Source organism: Ylistrum balloti, unplaced genomic scaffold (genome assembly GCF_031769215.1).
Source record: "Ylistrum balloti isolate Yb309-2 unplaced genomic scaffold, AGI_CSIRO_Ybal_v1 Utg369802, whole genome shotgun sequence".
In the NCBI taxonomy this organism is placed as follows: domain Eukaryota; kingdom Metazoa; phylum Mollusca; class Bivalvia; order Pectinida; family Pectinidae; genus Ylistrum; species Ylistrum balloti.
Window position 1 is genome coordinate 1,972,135 of NW_026781979.1, and position 6,875 is coordinate 1,979,009.

Below are 6,875 nucleotides of genomic sequence, written 5' to 3' on the forward strand. Positions count from 1 at the left end.
CCTGTAATTATCCCTCTAAATGGAGGTTACCGTAAAGGTGATTATTTTTCATACTGATGATACCTGTAATTATCCCTCTAAATGGAGGTTACCGTAAAGGTGATTATTTTTCATACTGATGATACCTGTAATTATCCCTCTAAATGGAGGTTACCGTAAAGGTGATTATTTTTCATACTGATGATACCTGTAATTATCCCTCTAAATGGAGGTTACCGTAAAGGTGATTATTTTTCATACTGATGATACCTGTAATTATCCCTCTAAATGGAGGTTACCGTAAAGGTGATTATTTTTCATACTGATGATACCTGTAATTATCCCTCTAAATGGAGGTTACCGTAAAGGTGATTATTTTTCAGATACCTGATCCCTCTAAATGGATACCTGTAATTATCCCTCTAAATGGAGGTTACCGTAAAGGTGATTATTTTTCATACTGATGATACCTGTAATTATCCCTCTAAATGGAGGTTACCGTACCGTAAAGGTGATTATTTTTCATACTGATGATACCTGTAATTATCTCTCTAAATGGAGGTTACCGTAGAGGTGATTATTTTTCATACTGATGATACCTGTAATTATCCCTCTAAATGGAGGTTACCGTAAAGGTGATTATTTTTCATACTGATGATACCTGTAATTATCCCTCTAAATGGAGGTTACCGTAAAGGTGATTATTTTTCATACTGATGATACCTGTAATTATCCCTCTAAATGGAGGTTACCGTAAAGGTGATTATTTTTCAGTCTGACGATACCTGTAATTATCCCTCTAAATGGAGGTTACCGTAAAGGTGATTATTTTTCATACTGATGATACCTGTAATTATCCCTCTAAATGGAGGTTACCGTAAAGGTGATTATTTTTCATACTGATGATACCTGTAATTATCCCTCTAAATGGAGGTTACCGTAAAGGTGATTATTTTTCATACTGATGATACCTGTAATTATCCCTCTAAATGGAGGTTACCGTAAAGGTGGTTATTTTTCATACTGATGATACCTGTTATTGCCCCTGTTTAAATCTATGTTACGTGAAGGTGGTTATTTTTGAGGAATCCTTTTCGCTAATTTCAAATATGAATAAAAGCGCGAAAAAGAGTTACATCGAAAATAAGATTGATCAAGAGAACCATGGTCCTCTTCACAACTCTGTGAAAAAAAACACATCTTTTTTCGTGACGACCGCGTGGAAAATCTAGCTGAACCATCAGGGGAAAAATCAAACTTGTCATGCTTCTTAAGATATTTTTTCAGAGAATGACAACTGTAAAGATTTTATTCTCGCAAACTATTTACAGCGTAGAAAATTGAATGACATGTATAATAGTACTCAGTTGAAAAGTAATCAGAACTGGTTCAATGAATTATTAACTTTATCGATTTATAAATCAAGATTTCTTAATCATCAATCACATAATTGAAATGCTATGGAACCTAATGCATGCCAATCAGTCTTATGTTATAGTATATGTATAATTCTGTGGAGTAATGTTAAGTTGATCGTTATTAGTAATTACAGACATTCAGTCACATTATAAGAGACCAAAATGTAGCCGTGACATTACCGGGTGGAGGATGGGAGTTTCTACCATTCACAATGTTCCGATTACGTAGTTACATACAAATTACATATATGCCAGTGGGATTTTGTGATATAGCTACCTTGTAATCTGTGTATAGACGTGTAATATAACCAAGCGATGTACATGTAGCAACGTTTGTCTGAAGCTTCGTTATGTTTCCATGGTGACGTCGTAACTCCTTGGCATCAAATAAAGAGATATCGAGTGAGAATAGTGTCAATGTAGATTTTAACAGGCTAACAAAGCATCTAAATTATATTATAAACATAATCTTACATTCGTGTTCAATATTTTGTCTCGTTAGATAGCTCGGCGAAACGAAAAATTCTGGACCCCTTTGGATATGAATCTAACATGAGTAGAAACGATTGTAAGATACTCTCTTTGGCTTTGGTAAAAAGGAAATTAAGGTGGAGCCAGCTTTGTCAATATATTACTTCGTTTTAAATATTGAACTCCAACAATCAATACTATTTGTGCAGGGTCGTCGCACAAATCAGAGGATATTGAGATAACCGAGTATGTCAGTTTAGAATAACTGATTGAATTGTCTCTCGGAGTGTTACATCACGTAGTGTTGTAGTTTACAAAAGATGGACAAGGAAATGCTGTTAGCAAAGTGTTGTCATAGACCGTTATCAGAGGTTAATCAAACATGTCATTATTTCTCTAATGACGCCGTTTGCGATGAGACTCAATAATGCTAACTGACTTTGGTATCCCGGATGTCTCACTGGCTGTTCCAACATGTGTCTATACCGACATTCTACCTGTTAATTGATACTAATGGACTCCGCTCTGAATTAGAGAAGTGATATTTATACAAGTCTCAAACACTGCTCCGTGTTGGATTTGTGTTTAATATCTTGATTAGAAATTGTCCCCTGGGATGTTGCGGCTCTTTGCAGACCTGAAGATGGGTGAAAAACTAGTCCCCTCAGAGTCAGAGAATCGCCAATGTCAACGGTGAAAATGGATTGTTGTAAAGAGATTTAATAACACATTTTTAATAATTTAGATGAGAACGACAGAAAGCTAGGATGCATAACGGCCATATCTATGATTAACGCTTACAATGAAGATAGTGAAGTTTGTAGTGCCGTAAACGTACAGGGATTTCCGAGTAACGCAATATTCCGTGAAGATGTTTGTGACGGGGTGCGGATAACACGATACCAATGAAAACGAGAAAATCACCACAAGAGGTAGGAAAGTTGAAAACTTTTTCAGTGATTGGAAAGTAGCAGCTGATGTGTTTTGAGCAACTGTTTCACAATGTTCAACATGTAACAGTCACATCTCACGATGATAACTCACAACCCACAGCGCAGAGATAACTTACAACCACATTTCATAATGATAACTTACAACCACCTCTCACAAGGATAACTCACAACCACCTCTCATAATGATAACTCACAGCCACCTCTCACAAGGATAACTCACAACCACCTCTCACAATAACTCACAACCACCTCTCACAATGATAACTCACAACCACCTCTCACAAGGATAACTCACAACCACCTCTCACAATGATAACTCACAACCACCTCTCACAAGGATAACTCACAACCACCTCTCACAATGATACCTCACAACCACCTCTCACAAGGATAACTCACAACCACCTCTCACAATGATAACTCACAACCACCTCTCACAAGGATAACTCACAACCACCTCTCACAATGATAACTCACAACCACATTTCATAATGATAACTTACAACCACCTCTCACAAGGATAACTCACAACCACCTCTCACAAGGATAACTCACAACCACCTCTCACAATGATACCTCACAACCACATCTCATAATGATAACTCACAGCCACCTCTCACAATGATAACTCACAACCACCTCTCACAAGGATAACTCACAACCACCTCTCACAAGGATAACTCACAACGACCTCTCACAAGGATAACTCACAACCACCTCTCACAATGATACCTCACAACCACCTCTCACAATGATACCTCACAACCACCTCTCACAAGGATAACTCACAACCACCTCTCACAATGATAATTCACAACCACCTCTCAAAAGGATAACTCACAACCACATCTCATAATGATAACTTACAACCACCTCTCACAATGATAACTCACAACCACCTCTCACAAGGATAACTCACAACCACCTCTCACAATGATACCTCACAATCACATCTCATAATAATAACTCACAACAACCTCTCACAAGGATAACTCACAACTACCTCTCACAATGATAACTCACAATAATAGCACAGCTCACGGAGATAACTCACAACCACCTCTCTCAAGGGTAATTCATAGCTACATGTATGGATGAGATCTTGTACTCACACAGATAAGTACTACAACCTAAGACAAACACACAGGCTAAGAATTTACGATTTTTTTAACGTTATATTCTATTGAGGTTAAATTTACTGTGCCATGTATAGCCTGGATTTTTCTGGAGCTGCACTTGACATTCTCAGTTTCCCCATGGCTTTGCGGGATGACCATGGATTTGTAATATAATTCAGTAATTGCGGTGATCATTATCTTTGTTGAAGGCAGCGAGCTTCCATGATTCTTTCTCATTTAGTTCATTTATACCACAATAGTAAATATTTGTATTGGTTTTGTGATATGCACACCAGTATGTGTACTTCAGCTAGGCAGGCTCTGTTTGGTAATCTAGTTTTCTTTTATAACTTGTTATTGACATTCTGGAAGTTTAAATACAAGGAATCATGAATGTGCTCTTTAAATGCTAATATACCCTAGGTATTTATCAAACCATCTTAATACTGTTATCTGTCTATATATACAGGAATCTCGCAGTGATAATATCTATATATGAACCAAAACTATTACCTGCACTTAAATCTGAACCACTTAAGACTGTTAAACCAGTTCATACTTAGGAAAGTGTGAATTTTGTCACTAGTTCATACCATATGATATGAACCAGTCAAATGATATCACATGTACCTGATTGAATGGTCAATACTACTTTGTAAAACATGTGTACTGTATCAATTATACTGAGAGTGTTCATTATACAGAAGCAGATGATGAGAAATTTGTTACCCAGATATGCCTCGTTACTATCAGGTATGTAATGACGAACAAGAGGAACAGTGAGATTTTTGGATGTTCCAAAATGATCAAGCTTAATTCTGACATGAGATATGCTGTTGTTGTGATTTTAATTTGATTCCAACTATTAAGAAAAACAATAAGGACGGATCATACAATCTTTTTTTTTCACCGACCACTTTGTCATTAGTTTTCACTCTCAGACAGTGAAACTTTATTGCCTGCATAACATTTCTATACCAATACACTAGCTAGTGCTAAGTAATGAAACACATTCTTGTTGTCAAGATTCCTACTCTAGTCGCTAATGTCAGACAATGCCCAATGAAATATTTATCATGATATTATATGACCGTTTCCATATTACTAACATTCTCTTTCTAACCACTTCAATTAAATACTTCATTGTGTAATCATCATACACTGAAGTAAAAGTCATACTGTATCCAAGTCGCTTGGAGTTCTTAAAAACAGACATAAAAAGGAAATAGGAATCACCGGAATTTATTTGTGAAATTATGTAAACATTTAAAGACAAGGAATAGGTTACAAGATAACCTTAGTTTGGCCATGAGATTTCTTAGAAATAAAAAAGTTCAAACACTTATATCATACCTCTTCTTGATTTTCATGTTTTTAGTTTCTGTCTTCAGTATCACAATTACTTATGACTTTGTTACATATATCACCTTAGTAATGTAACAAAGACAATGTAAGAATGATTGAGTTGATGCCATATTTTGTATGAATGAGTTGATGCCATATTTTGTATGACAGAGTAGATACCATATTTTGTATGACAGAGTTGATGCCTTATTTTGTATGACAGAGTTGATGCCATATTTTGTATGAATGAGTTGATGCCTTATTTTGTATGACAGAGTTGATGCCATATTTTGTATGAATGAGTTGATGCCTTATTTTGTATGACAGAGTAGATACCATATTTTGTATGACAGAATAGACACCATATTTTGTATGAATGAGTTGATGCCATACTTTGTATGAATGAGTTGATGCCTTATTTTGTATGACAGAGTTGATGCCATATTTTGTATGACAGAGTTGATGTCATATTTTGTATGACAGAGTTGATGTCATATTTTGTATGACAGAGTAGATACCATATTTTGTATGACAGAGTTTTATTGTATGATTGAGTTGATGCCTTATTTTGAATGACTGAGTTGATGCCATATTTTGTATGACAGAGTTGATGCCATATTTTGTATGACAGAGTTGATGCCATATTTTGTATGACAGAGTTGATGTCATATTTTGTATGAATGAGTTGATGCCATATTTTGTATGACAGAGTATATACCATATTTTGTATGACAGAGTAGATACCATATTTTGTATGACAGAGTAGATACCATACTTTGTATGAATGAGTTGATGCCATACTTTGTATGATTGAGTTGATGCCATACTTTGTATGAATGAGTTGATGCCATATTTTGTATGACAGAGTTGATGCCATATTTTGTATGAATGAGTTGATGCCTTATTTTATAAGACAGAGTTGATGCCTTATTTTGTATGACAGTAGATACCATATTTTGTATGACAGAGTAGATACCATATTTTGTATGAATGAGTTGATGCCATACTTTGTATGATTGAGTTGATGCCATACTTTGTATGAATGAGTTGATGTCATATTTTGTATGACAGAGTTGATGTCATATTTTGTATGACAGAGTAGATACCATATTTTGTATGACAGAGTTTTATTGTATGATTGAGTTGATGCCTTATTTTGTATGACTGAGTTGATGCCATATTTTGTATGACAGAGTTGATGCCATATTTTGTATGACAGAGTTGATGTCATATTTTGTATGAATGAGTTGATGCCATATTTTGTATAACAGAGTATATACCATATTTTGTATGACAGAATAGACACCATATTTTGTATGAATGAGTTGATGCCATACTTTGTATGATATTTTGAGTTGATTGAGTTGATGCCATATTTTGTATGACAGTTGATGAGTTGATGCCATATTTTGTATGACAGAGTTGATGCCATATTTTATAATGACAGAGTTGATGCCATATTTTGTATGACATGAGTTGATGCCATATTTTGTATGACAGAGTAGATGCCATATTTTGTATGACAGCCATATTTTGTATGACAGAGTTGATGCCATATTTTGTATGACTGAGTTGATGTCATATTTTGTATG